Here is a 15,018-nt window from a genome sequence, read left to right as displayed (position 1 = left end):
ATCAATCAACGTGATACACCATATTAACAAATTGAAGGAGAAAAACCATATGATCATCTCAATAGATGCAGAGAAAGCTTTCGACAATATTCAACACCCATTTACAATAAAAACCCTACAGAAAGTAGGCATAGAGGGAAATTTCCTCAACATAATAAAGGCCACATATGACAAACCCACAGCCAACATCGTCCTCAATGGTGAAAAACTGAAATCATTTCCACTAAGATCAGGAACAAGACAAGGTTGCCCACTCTCACCACTCTTATTCAACATAGTTTTGGAAGTTTTGGCCACAGCAATCAGAGAAGAAAAGGAAATAAAAGGAATCCAAATCAGAAAAGAAGAAGTAAAGCTGTCACTGTTTGCAGATAACATGATACTATACATAGAGAATCCTAAAGATGCTACCAGAAAGCTACTAGAGTAATCAATGAATTTGGTAAAGTAGCAGGATACAAAATTAATGCACAGAAATCTCTGGCATTCCTATACACTAATGATGAAAAATCTGAAAGTGAAATCAAGAAAACACTCCCATTTACCATTGCAACAAAAAGAATAAAATATCTAGGAATAAACCTACCTAAGGAGACAAAAGACCTGTATGCAGAAAATTATAAGACACTGATGAAAGAAATTAAAGATGATACAAATAGATGGAGAGATATACCATGTTCTTGGATTGGAAGAATCAACATTGTGAAAATGACTATACTACCCAAAGCAATCAACAGATTCAATGCAATCCCTATCAAACTACCACTGGCATTTTTCACAGAACTAGAACTAAAAATTTCACAATTTGTATGGAAACACAAAAGACCCTGAATAGCCAAAGCAATCTTGAGAATGAAAAACGGAGCTGGAGGAATCAGGCTCCCTGACTTCAGACTATACTACAAAGCTACCTTAATCAAGACAGTATGGTACTGGCACAGAAACAGAAAGATACATCAATGGAACAGGACAGAAAGCCCAGAGATAAACCTACGCACATATGGTCACTTTATCTTTGATAATGGAAGCAGGAATGTACAGTGGAGAAAGGACAGCCTCTTCAATAAGTGGTGCTGGGAAAACTGGACAGGTACATGTAAAAGTATGAGATTAGATCACTCCCTAACACCATACACAAAAATAAGCTCAAAATGGATTAAAGACCTAAATGTAAGGCCAGAAACTATCAAACTCTTAGAGGAAAACATAGGCAGAACACTTTATGACATAAATCACAGCAAGATCCTTTTTGACCCACCTCCTAGAGAAATGGAAATAAAAACAAAAATAAACTAATGGGACCTAATGAAACTTCAAAGCTTTTGCACAGCAAAGGAAACCATAAACAAGACCAAAAGACAACCCTCAGAATGGGGGAAAATATTTGCAGATGAAGCAACTGACAAAGGATTAATCTCCAAAATTTATAAGCAGCTCATGCAGCTCAATAACAAAAAAACAACCCAAGCCAAAACTGGGCAGAAGACCTAAATAGACATTTCTCCAAAGAAGATATACAGACTGCCAACAAACACATGAAGAATGCTCAACATCATTAATCATTAGAGAAATGCAAATCAAAACTAAAATGAGATATCATCTCACACCAGTCAGAATGGCCATCATCAAAAAATCTAGAAACAATAAATGCTGGAGAGGGTGTGGAAAAAGAAAACCGTCTTTCACTGTTGGTGGGAATGTAAATTGATATAGCCACTGTGGAGAACAGTATGGAGGTTCCTTAAAATACTACAAATAGAACTACCATATGACCCAGCCATCCCACTACTGGGCATATACCCTGAGAAAAACATAATTCAAAAAGAGTCATGTACCAAAATGTTCATTGCAGCTCTATTTACAATAGCCCAGAGATGGAAACAACCTAAGTGTCCATCATCGGATGAATGGATAAAGAAGATGTGGCACATATATACAATGGAATATTACTCAGCCATAAAAAGAAACGAAATTGAGCTATTTGTAATGAGGTGGATGGACCTAGAGTCTGTCATACAGAGTGAAGTAAGTCAGAAAGAGAAAGACAAATACCGTATGCTAACACATATATATGGAATTTTAGGGAAAAAAATGTCATGAAGAACCTAGGGGTAAGACAGGAATAAAGACACAGACCTACTGGAGAATGGACTTGAGGATATGGGGAGGGGGAAGGGTAAGCTGTGACAAAGTGAGAGAGTGGCATGGACATATATACACTACCAAACGTAAGGTAGATAGCTAGTGGGAAGCAGCCGCATAGCACAGGGAGATCAGCTCAGTGCTTTTTGACCACCTAGAGGGGTGGGATAGGGAGGGTGGGAGGGAGGGAGATGCAAGAGGGAAGAGATATGGGGACATCTGTATATGTATAATTGAGTCACTTTGTTATAAAGCAGAAACTAACACACCATTGTAAAGCAATTTTACTCCAATAAAGATGTAAAAAAAAAGTTACAGCTAGAGTCAAGTAAGGAGTTTGAAATAATTAGACCAAATTTAATTTTATAGCTATTTAAATATTCAATTAACTAGTGATTCCCTACATAATCAAGAGTTTGTTCTATGGCAAAAGTGTACTGTGCTGCATAGGATGCCTGCTGATTCCCTAATCCTCAACTTTTCCAAGTATAAGGGCCAGTCCTGGGAACAGAATATATCTTAGTCAGCTCAGGCTGCTATAACAAAATATGACTTTTCATTGTATCCTCACATGGTGGAGAGCAGAGACAGGAAGGAAACTCTCATGTTTCTTCTTATAAGGTCACTCACTAATCCCATTCACGAGGGCTGCACCCTCATGACCTAATGATCTTCCAAAGGCCCCACCTCCAAAAACCATCACACTGGGGGATTAGGATTTCAACATATGAATTTTGAGGGGACACATTCAGTCCATAACAGAAGGGCTGTCAACTACCCCATCACCTTCTCCCCCCTTAGCCTCCAAAACAGAGTCCAGGAATAGAGTGGTGAGTGTCACTGAAGTTCAGTGCTCAGCCCCTACTTCTGGATGCAGACTCACCAGTCTCCACAGGTGGCTTCACACACTATGTGCTTGGACTACACAGCTATATAACTCACTACTGGCAAGGGGAAAAAAATTAAAAATGGCATTTGCTTCCACATATTGTGTCTTTGATCACGGGATTCCCTCAGCCTGGAATATCCTTCCTTGCATCTTCTTTATCAAATCTCAACTCACTTTTCAAGGCCCAGGTCAAGGACTAACTCTTCTGTGAAGCTTTCCCTAGTGTCCTCAGGCAGAACTAACTTAACCTTCCTCCACACTTTCAAGTCACTTTACTTAGCACTAAGAAGTCTGCCTAGCATGCACTTCATTCTGCTTTGTATTAAATATACTGACATGTTTGTCTCTTCGACTAGATTGCAAACAACTTGAGGTCTGGGAGCAGATGTTAGTTAACCTTTGTTCATGACATGGAATCTCTCAGTCCCTATGGCTTTTGGTTCAGAGTGGTCCTCATCCCATGATATTATTTGGGGAAAAGGTAAATAGTCATTCTTTTTTTTTTTTTTTTTTTTACATCTTTATTGGTGTATAATTGCTCTACAATGGTGTGTTAGTTTCTGCTGTATAACAAAGTGAATCAGTTATACATATACATATGTCCCCATATCTCTTCCCTCTTGCGTCTCCCTCCCACCCTCCCTATCCCACCCCTCCAGGTGGTCACAAAGCACCGAGCTGATCTCCCTGTGCTATGCGGCTGCTTCCCACTAGCTATCTATTTTACATTTCGTAGTGTATATATGTCCATGCCACTCTCTCGCTTTGTCACAGCTTACCCTTCCCCCTCCCCATATCCTCAAGTCCATTCTCTAGTAGGTCTGTGTCTTTATTCCTGCCTTACGCCTAGGTTCTTCATGACATTTTTTTCTTAAATTCCATATATATGTGTTAGCATACGGTATTTGTCTTTCTCTTTCTGACTTACTTCACTCTGTATGACAGACTCTAGGTCCATCCACCTCATTACAAATAGCTCAATTTCGTTTCTTTTTACAGCTGAGTAATATTCCATTGTATATATGTGCCACATCTTCTTTATCCATTCATCCGATGATGGACACTTAGGTTGTTTCCATCTCCGGGCTATTGTAAATAGAGCTGCAATGAACATTTTGGTACATGACTCTTTTTGAATTATGGTTTTCTCAGGGTATATGCCCAGTAGTGGGATTGCTGGGTCATATGGTAGTTCTATTTGTAGTTTTTTAAGGAACCTCCATACTGTTCTCCATTCACCACTGATAAAGTATGCATTGCAATGAAGTCACAACGTCCTCCCAAGACATAATCCCCTATGAACCAGTGTTACATTTAACAAAAAACCATCGTAAACTCCATCCTGAGGAATGTTTATATTGCAAGAACAGCAAGCCCTCCTTAAGACATACCCCTAGAATCCCACCTGCAGAAAGTATTAGGGAAAGTCTCGACTGTACTCTTTGGAAAACAGGAGCCAACAACCAGTAAAAGTTATGTCTATTACCTATGCCTCGACATCTGTTCTTACTGTCTCCATAGAAAGGAATTATTTTTAACATACGAAGCATAACTTTACCCATCTTATCAGCCAGTTTCACAATAAACTGGTGTCTAGCCTCAATCCCAGAGGTGAAGTTAGATAAGTAGCCACATATTTCCAACACACAGTTGTTGGGAGGAGCACTATGCTGATCTGGCTCTTATTCTGGTCTCGTAGGACCCAAGGGAGGAACAATCTACTCAATCATCAGTTGGGTTTCCTTCTTTCATTATTGCAGACACATCTGTGCAAATACCAAACTTCTAAAATCAGCACCTTGGATCACAGTTTAGTCTACCATCTGGGCCCAGTTGGGACTCCGGGAACATACATTTCAAAATGAATAACAGGGTATTCACCACTGCAGTCCTTTTGGCTGGATAGGGCCAGAGATTGGCCAGGGAGATGCAGTAATAAGAAAAATGCTCAGCAGTCTCTCTGCTTCTTCTGCCAGGCTACCAGACAGACCTCTGAATCCCCAGAGTGATTCGTACTCCAGGACACTGTGTTCTGAGAATAAAAATTGTTTAAATGTGGTAGGGTAGAAAGATCAGGGGATTTGAAATTTGCTAATTCCTGGCTCCATCATTTATGAGCTATGTGAACTTGGGATAAATCAATTAAACTTCTTGAAGTATATACCTATTTTTTTAAATGTAAAATGAAGTTAATGCCTACCACATAGGATTGGTGTAATGCATAACTGAGATAATGCAGAGCTCAGCACACAGGAAGCATTCATTGAATATTGTCTGTAATCTGTGAGTTGCCAAGAAAAGCTGCAGGGTAACAGGCAGTCCCTTCTGTTGGACATTCGGTACGTGCACAATATTTTTGGATTTTTGCATGTATTAATAGCTCACTTTTTTCTCACAATAACTGTGGACCTGTCATGTTGACTTCCTCCCAAAAAGCCCCACAGTCTTCACTCAACCCCAGTCCGAAATCTGAAATTCCCTTTAGTTCCAGCTTACAGTTCAGCTAAATCGCAAAGCCTCAAGGACAGCTAAACATTTATGCAGCATTTAGAAAGGTCCTGAAAGCTGGTTTTGATAAAGAAAAAGAAAATGAAAAAAAACAATGATGAAGATGGGCCATAGAAGATGGCAAACACCAAAGGGTAGGGATGGGTAAAGCCAGAAAAAGGAACGCTCTTAATATAATAAGTGTGGCCTACATCAAGACTCTTGGAGAAAAATAATAATTATTGAATAGTAACTATGTACCAGGCATGGTTCTAAGCCCTTTACATGGAATGTTTTATGTAATACCTGCAATAACCCTCTGAGGTTGTTACATTACTCTTCCCATTTTGCAGAGGAAAATACTGAGGGTCTAAGAGGTTAAGTAATTTTACAAGGTTTTTTATTGGCAGAGCCAGGATTTGGGTGCAGTCTGGCGAGCTCTTGAGTTGAACCTATGATTTTAAGCATCATATATGATAGCAGCTGACATTTGGTAAATGTTGATGGTAAAATGTGTGAGACATAGTTCTAAGCACTTCACATGAATTATAATAATCCTCCAACAACCCTTGGGAGCCAATGTCATTGTTAACTCCATTTGACAGAATAAGAGACTGTGGTTCAGAAAGTAAAGTTACTTGCCCAAGGTCACATAGCATATAAGTGACAAATAAGCCAAGATTCCAACCAAGCACTTTGGTTCTGTGGCCTGCATTCTTTTTTTTTTAATTCAAGTATAGTTGATTTATAATATTATATTACTTTCAAGTATACAGCATAGTGATTGAATATTTTTATAGATTATACTATTTAAAGTTATTATGAAATATTGGCTATATTCCCTGTGTTATACATTACATCCTTGTATCTTATTTTATACCTAGTAGTTTGTACCTCTTAATCCCCTTCCCCTATCTTGCCCCTCCTCTCACCCCTCTCCCCACTGGTAACCACTTGTTTGTTCTCTGTATCTGTGAGTCTGTTTCTGTTTTGTTATATTCACTTGTTTCTTTTATTATTTAGATTTGGATCTTGCACTCTTAACGGCTACCTTACACCGCCTCTCCAGGTAAAACAGGTATTACTAACCACATCTAACAGATGAGAAACTGGTGTTCTGTAGTTGAGGTCTCATAGCCACTCAGCAGAAACAGATCCTAAATCCAGGGTCTCTGAATCTTTGCTTTTACTAGGCCATCTGACCACTTCCCATAGAGACTATTGTATGGCTTGGGATTTAGTTTGCAAGGCCTTTTACAGTTCTGCCTCTCTTAAATGGGTAGCTCAGATGCAGCTTCTCGGGCTTTGGTTATTCCACAACAGTTTGGTAGATTAGTTGCTGTTCTCTTCTGGTGTTCTAAAGCTGAGAATTCCTGAAGAGTTGATCTAAGAAGATTATAAAGAATAGCCCTAGAATGTTCTTTCCTAACCCTCTGCCTCTCCGTCTTCAGGCCTTACAGAAAATACATTGGCAATTATCACAGGAAAACCAATCATTCAGCCAGCACTACCTAACAAATTGCCTTGAAACTATTTTAGAATTGACAGATGAGTACCAGGTCCTGGAAGGCAGATGTTCTTGCTTCCTTAATTGTTGCCTGACTTAAAGCATAAGGCAAATAATATTGAGAATCTTCTCTCTGAAATACACTACCTCCGACGGCAAAAGAAGCTGTACATGTACCTATTAAATAGGCCTACTGAAACCCTGTTTGCTCAATATTAATTAAGAGATGCTAATATAACCCAGCATCTGTGAACAAGGCAAGAAGACATCTGTGGATTACCAGGACAAGTATTTCATATTTTTATAACCTTTTTAATAGCTTAAGTAGCTCAAGGTACTTTTATAAACACTGGAATTTAGCTGTCTAACACCTCTAGGATATGAGAAAAAGGTGAATGTCTAGTTTTTCCTATTTGAACAAAAAAATTGAGATGCAAAGCTATTAAATAAGACAGGTCTCCAGATTCTTAATTCACTGCTATGTCCTTAAACTAGTGGTTCTACATAGCAGTACTTATTCTAGGCAAAAATATGAGGGCAAAATTTGTTTTTTGGGTCCTTCTGCATTTTCCTTTATCCACTCAGCAATCTTCATGCCCTTTCTGTAAGGGCATGCCCTTTTGTAATCCTCTCTCCCCCCCACTCAAATGGCCTAATGCTAAAAGATTTTTATTATGGCTTCTAATATGGACCAGAGCCATACTCTATGTTCTCCACATTCCCCACTTGAAAAACTACCTGGGTCCCATTCCAATAGGACTTCCTACAAAGTGTAATGTATAAAAGCAACGAGATGACCTCAAAATTCCAGTTCTGGGAAAGTATGTGGCACAAACAAAATGCCAGTAGGTAAGAATAGATGTAGGAAGGTGTAAGAGTGGAGTGATCAACTGTCCCAGTTTGCCCATTGCTGAGGAGTTTCCTGGCACATGGGACTTCAGTGTTAAACCCAGGAAAGTCCCAAGTAAACTGAAACAAGTTGTTGACCCAAGGAATATGGTTTATAGTAAGCAAACAACTAAAAAAAACCCAAAACACTAAATGTTCATCAGTAGGGTAATGGTTGAGTAAATTAAGGGATGCCATTTTGTAGAATATTATCCAGCTATTGAAAAGAATGAGATAAATCTCTATGTATTGAATAGACAATATTACTACAAAGAATTATTAAATTAAAAATCAAAGTATACTGTACAATAATATGTCCAGTATGATACCATTTTTGTGAAAGTTTTTTTTAAAAAAGGCAACGAAAGTGGAAAAGTGACATGACCAGATTTGCATATTAGATCCAATCCTAAAAATGAAAAGAGAGTAATTTGGCATTTAAAAATCCAATTTTGTATTGGATAACACAGGGATGATACACACATTTGGAAAGGTCATTAGGGCAATTATTAATAGTCATTATTACCTCAGGCCTAGGAATTTTGAAAAATGTATCCTAAATGCCTGAAAGAATACAGTAAGAATTAATATGATTAAAATCACTATACTACCCAGGGCAATCTATAGGTCCAATGGAATCCCTATCAAAATACCAATAGCATCTTTCACAGAAATAGAACAAATAATTCTCAAATTTATATGGAGGGCTCCCCTGGTGGTGCAGTGGTTAAGAATCCGCCTGCCAACACAGGGGACACAGGTTTGAGCCCTGGTCCAGGGAGATCCCACATGCCATGGAGCAACTAAGCCTGTGCGCTACAACTACTGAGCCTGTGCTCTAGAGCCTGCAAGCCACAATTACTGAAGTCCACGTGCCTAGAGCCCATGCTCCGCAACAAGAGAGGCCACCACAATGAGAAGCCTGCTCACTGCAACTAGAGAAATCCCGCTCGCAGCAACGAAGACCTAACACAGCCAAAAATAAAATAAATAAAATAAATAAATTTTTAAAAATTATATGGAACTACAAAAGACCCAGAATAGGTCCAAAGACCCAAAACAATCTTAAGACAGAAGAATAAAATAGAAGGTATCATGCTCCCTGATTTCAAACTATATTACAAAGCTACAATAATCAAAACAGTATGGTACTGGTACCAAAACTGACAATCGAACAGAATAGAGTACAGAAATGAACCCACACTTATATGGGCAATTAATCTACAACAAAGGAGGCAAGAATATACCATGGGGAAAAGACAACCTCTTCAAAAAATGGTGCTGGGAAAACTGGACAGCTACATGTAAAAGAATCAAAATGGACTACTTTCTTACACCACATACAAAAATAAACCCAAAATGGATTAAAGACATAAACATAAGACCTGAAACCATAAAACTTCCAGAGCAAAACATAGGCAATACGCTATTTGACATCAGTCTTAGCAACAGTTTTTTAGATATATCTTCTCAGGCAAGGCAAACAAAAGGAAAAATAAACAAATGGGACTACATCAAACTAAAAAGCTTTTGCACAGTGAAGGAAACTAGCAACAAAATGAAAAGGCCGCCTACTGAAGGGGAGAAAATATTTGCAAATGATATATCCAACAACGGGTTAATATCCAAAATATACAAAGAACTCATACAACTTGACATCAAAAACCAAACAACCCAATTAGAAAATGGCCAGTGGGGCTTCCCTGGTGGCGCAGTGGTTGAGAGTCCACCTGCCAATGCAGGGGACGCGGGTTCGTGCCCCGGTCCGGGAGGATCCCACATGCCGCGGAGCAGCTGGGCCCGTGAGCCATGGCCGCTGGGCCTGCGCATCCAGAGCCTGTGCTCCGCAACAGGAGAGGCCACAGTGGTGAGAGGCCCATGTACCGCCAAAAAAAAAAAAAAAAAAAATGGCCAGTGGACCTGAATAGACATTTTTCCAAAGAAGACAGATGGCCAAGAAGCACATCAAAACATATTCAAACATCACTAATCAGGGAAACACAAATCAAAACCACAGTGAGATATCACCTCACACCTGCCAGAATGGCTGTTATCAAGGGTCTTCTCTGGTGGTCCAGGGAATCTGCCTTCCAATGCAGGGGATTGTGGGTTCGATCCTTGGCTGGGGAATTAAGATCCCACATGCTGTGGGGCAACTAAGCCCACATGCTGCAACTACAGAGCCCACACACTCTGGAGCCTGCATGCCACAACTAGAGAGAAGCCTGCACACCACAACGAAGATGCCATGTGCTGCAACTGACCCGACATACCCAAAAATAAATACATAAAATACATATATATTTTTTAAAAAAAGAATGGCTATCATCAAAAAGACAGCAAATAACAAGTGTCAGCAAGGATGTGGAGAAAAGGGACTCTTCATGCATTGTTGGTGGGAATGTAAATTAGCGAAGCCACTAAGGAAAACTGTATGGAGGTTCCTCAAAAATTAAAAACAGAAATGCCATAGGATCCAGCAATTCCACTCCTAGGTATTTACACAAAGAAAGTGAAAACACTTATTCAAAAAGATATATGCACCCCTATGTTCATTGCACCATTATTTACAATAGCCAATATATGGAAGCAACCTAAGTGCCCAACAATAGATGGAAGGATAAAGAAAATGTGGTATACACACACACACACACACACACACACACACACTGGAATATTACTCAGCCATAAAAAAGAATGAAATCTTGACATTTATGACAACATGGATGGACCTAGAGGATATTTTGCTAAGTGAAATGTCAGACAGAGAAAGATAAAAATACTGTATGACTTCACTTATATGTGGATCTAAAAAAACAAATGAACAAACATAACCAAACAGAAATAGAGTCGTAGATACAGAGACCAAACAGGTGGTTACCAGAGGGGAGGGGGTTGGAAGGAGGAGAGAAATATGTGAGGGAGATTAAGAGGTACAAACTTCCAGGGACTTCTCTGGCAGTCCAGTGGTTAAGACTCTGTGCTTCCGCTGCAGGGGGTGCGGGTTTAATCCCTGGTCAGGGAACTAAGATTCCACATGCCGTGTGGCCAAAAAAAAAAAAAAAAAAAAAAAGGCACAAACTTCCAGTTGCACAATAAATGAGTCACAGGTATGAAATACACATTGTTGTACAGTGACAGATGACAATTAGAGTTATCACAGTGATCCTTTTGAAATGTATAGAAATATCAAATCACTGTTGCGTACCAGGAACTAACACAGTGTTGTAGGTCAATTATACTTCAAAAACAAACAAACTCATGGAAAAAGAGATCATATTTGTGACTACCAGAGGTGTGGAATGGAGGGAGGGGGAATTGGATGAAGGCAGTCAAAAGGTACAAATTCCCAGTCATAAGATAAATAAGTACTATGGATATAACGTACAACATGATAAAGATAATTAACACTGTATGTTATGTTATATGTTATATATGAAAGTTAGAGAGTAAATCCTAAGAGTTCTTATCACAAGGAAAAAATTTTTTTTCTATTTCTTTAATATTGTACCTATATGAGATGACAGATGTTCTCTAAACCTATTGTGGTCATCATTTCATGATGTATGTAAGTCAAATCATTATGTTGTACAGCTTAAACTTATACAGTGCTGTGTATCAATTATTTCTCAATAAAACTGGGGGAAAAAAGACAACTGAAGTAGAAAAGTGACATAAGTAGATTTGCATATTAGATCCAATCCTAAAAATGGAAAAAAAACACTTGACATTTAAAAATCCAGTTTTGTACTATATAACAGGGATGATCCATGCATTTGGAAAGGTCATTTGGGCAATCATTAATAGTCATTATTACCTCAGGCCTAGGAATTTTGAAAAAATGTATCCTAAATACATGAAAGAATAGAGCAATCTTGAATAATTTAGAATTACAGTGTCACACCAGAAAACATGAATGTTCAAAAAGAAATGAATAGAAGAAAAAAGAATAATAGAATGAAAGCAGACAGGCATTATTTTCCATTTTTTTTGAGTGGCCTAAAAAGAAAAGCCAAATGCAATTGCTAGTGATGGAAGTAGATAGAAAGATTAAAAACACAGAAGATAATGCTTAGCCAGTAAATAGAAACTTTGAATAAATAAAGTTTAGAGCTGTTTGAATTTCATGTGGTGTAGATCTTTGATATGAACAAATTCACTATATGATATATATGAAAATAAATAAAAGTGATTAGAAAACTGTTTCATTGAGTGCAATACAGTCACTGCAAAACTTGTGTTTTGTGAGTGAAATATGTTATAGAGGTAGTCAAGACTTTGGGGACTTGTCATTGTCTCAGAACATATTTCATTTGAATGTTAAAGGTCATCAATATACAAAAAGAAAGAAGAGTAGAAATTAACTACACCAAATGTGTAAGGATGATTCTTACTGATTAATATGAATACAGAATTTTTTTTTTTTTTTTTTTTTTTTTGCGGTACGCGGGTCTCTCACTGTTGCGGCCTCTCCCATTGCAGAGCACAGGCTCCGGACGCGCAGGCTCAGCGGCCATGGCTCACGGGTCTAGCCGCTCCGCGGCATGTGGGATCTTCCCGGACCGGGGCACGAACCCGTGTCCCCTGCATCGGCAGGCAGACTCTCAACCACTGCGCCACCAGGGAAGCCCGAATACAGAATATTTTAACTTTAAATACTCTTCTATGTTTTCCAACTTTATCTACAAATGAAATGCAGTCCTTTTATAATCAGAAACAAAAAACATTCATTATTAGTTTCTATCCATCTCTGGAGGGAGCATGTGGAAAAGGATTGTGCCAATGCAATGTTGGTGGGAGCATAGTGTAGGGGAACAAAATTTGCCACATGTCTCTTTGGAATGCAGATTATTTCCAAACTGAAAACAATCAAGGCCCAAAAGACTCAGGAAGAAGAACCTTTGACCTTCCCCTTAACTGCCTAAAGAATGTAGATAGAGAACCTATTTCAGGAAGGGAGATATTACCATAGATAACTATAGTAGAACTAGGTGTGGTAGATAGGGAGGAACCCAGCAAAGTCTGTTTGTTAAAATTCCTCTCTGGGTCCCATTGTTTCTGTAGGGCCCAGCAAACATTTGCTTATTTTCCATCTCCCTGTGAATTGCCTTCCTCCCCTCTGAAGTACTAAACCCCACCCCCCAAACATCCTCTTTTGTCTTTAGCTGAAGATGGTATTTAAGGTGAGGGCTTCAGCCTTTTTGGCAAGTTACTCAGTTCTCCTAGGTCTCTCCCGTGTATACATGTTATTAAACTTTTGTTTGATTTTCTCCTGTTGATCTGTCTCAGGTCAATTTAATTCACAGACCAGCCAGAAGAACCTAGAAGTGTAGAGGAAAAATTTTTCCTCCCCAACATAAACTGGTGACCCCATTTTGGAAGGCAATTAGCTGTATCAATGAAGCATTTTAGCTTGAATATCTTCAATCCAGCAATTTCACTTTTCTGTGCAGAGATCTGTATATATAAGGACAATCATTGCAGTGTTATAATATCAGAACTTTGAACAACCCAGTGTGCATACATGGGGTATTGGTTAAATAATTTAAGCTATATATATATTAAGGAATAAAGGGAAGACATTTAAAAGAACAGGTAAATATGTAACTAATGACATGGAAGGCTGTCCATAGTATGTGGTTGAATGACAACAAATTACAGAACAACATACTTGTAACCCTATTCCTTATATGTGTACATGTACACACACACATGTATTTGCATATGCATAGAAAAAGTCTAGAAATATAGAAATGAAACTGTTCTGTTAAAACAGTGGTTACTTCTGTAAAGGTGAGGGGAAGAGCGGAGAGAGACTTCACTCTACATATTTGCATATTGCTTAAGATTTTTGTTTTTAATCATAAGCATGTATTATCTTGTTAAAAAAAGGGTTTTATCCTGAAAAAAAAATCATTACACACACACACATAAGCAATCAGATAAATTTTTTCACATTAAAGTGTTAGAAGTCGATTGGAACCATAAAATCTGACCTGAGGGGGCAGACGCAATTTAGCTGAAGGTCTCTAGAGATACAAAATCCTACCACCAAGGAATGAATGAATGAGTGAATGGTATTTTAGATTTGGCACAGTAGAAAGAAGAGAGGAATAGTTTTGGGTGAATTGAGGGCAAGGGGTGTTCCTAGTGTTCCCACATTATATCACAACACATGAGGAGCAACTAGCATATTCTCTCAAATGGTTTAGGGAATCACAGACTATGTTATAAAATTTATCTTCAGGGCTAGTTCCAGGAAACCACTCTAAAGGCTTATGTACTAATTCCAACCAGGTCCGTAAATGATTTCCAGGATAACCAGTAAAGTCTCATAACTTGGCTAAAATTTCCATTGAATTGAACCCAGATATTTGAATTGATAGCCCTATAACCACATGGTTTTTTGACATGTACATTCTTCATGGAACATTATGCTGTGAGTTCCTATTAATTAAATTTAACCCAAACAACACTAATCACCCCACCACCTTCACTCTCCCCCACAAAGGAAGAGAAAATGGAAAAGAAAAAAGATGGTTTTAATTTGCTCAGACATCCTGGTTTTGTTGAAATGATTTTAAATCCTTTGTTTCTTAATTCATACTTTTCCCCCAGTAATTAAAGTATGGCAATAAATAGGATGAAACCTTTTATATTACCTGACAATGACAGGGTCAGGCTCTCAGTCTCATATTCATCAGCCTGAGCTGGGAAGCAGCAGCACGATGGGGGAAACCCATCTGTCTTTATTAAGGCTTGGCACCAAAGGAGCACAGAATAGAGAAAAGCTCATTTAGTAAATGGCAGTTCCCATTCTACAAAGTGACAGAAAATTTACTGCACTGTCAGCAAGAAAAAAAATAATCCACTCAGAGAAAGTTTTTAAATTAGGGAGATTTAAAGAGAAAGCATTTTAGAGATATTAGAAAGAATAAAAATTTCTTCCTAATAATACATAACAAATTAGAAAAAAAATCTTCTCCAGGTCATTGTTCATGTTGCCTTTCCCTCCTCTAACACCCTTACCTTCTAGACCTATTCCTATCTTTTCCATCATTTAAAGCCAGAAACAAGCCCCAGGTCCACCTGAAGCACTCCCTAA

At 38.4% G+C, this 15,018-nt stretch overlaps 1 protein-coding gene across 1 annotated transcript in view; it reads right to left on the bottom strand.

Moving 5' to 3' along the window:
* The window catches only part of DCX (doublecortin), a 342,948-nt gene that overhangs the window by 198,422 nt on the left and 129,508 nt on the right, over positions 1 to 15,018 (bottom strand). The window lies entirely within an intron of this gene.

The sequence above is a fragment of the Tursiops truncatus genome, chromosome X (genome assembly GCF_011762595.2).
Source record: "Tursiops truncatus isolate mTurTru1 chromosome X, mTurTru1.mat.Y, whole genome shotgun sequence".
Classification (NCBI taxonomy): domain Eukaryota; kingdom Metazoa; phylum Chordata; class Mammalia; order Artiodactyla; family Delphinidae; genus Tursiops; species Tursiops truncatus.
This window is presented reverse-complemented; position numbering and strand designations above follow the sequence as displayed.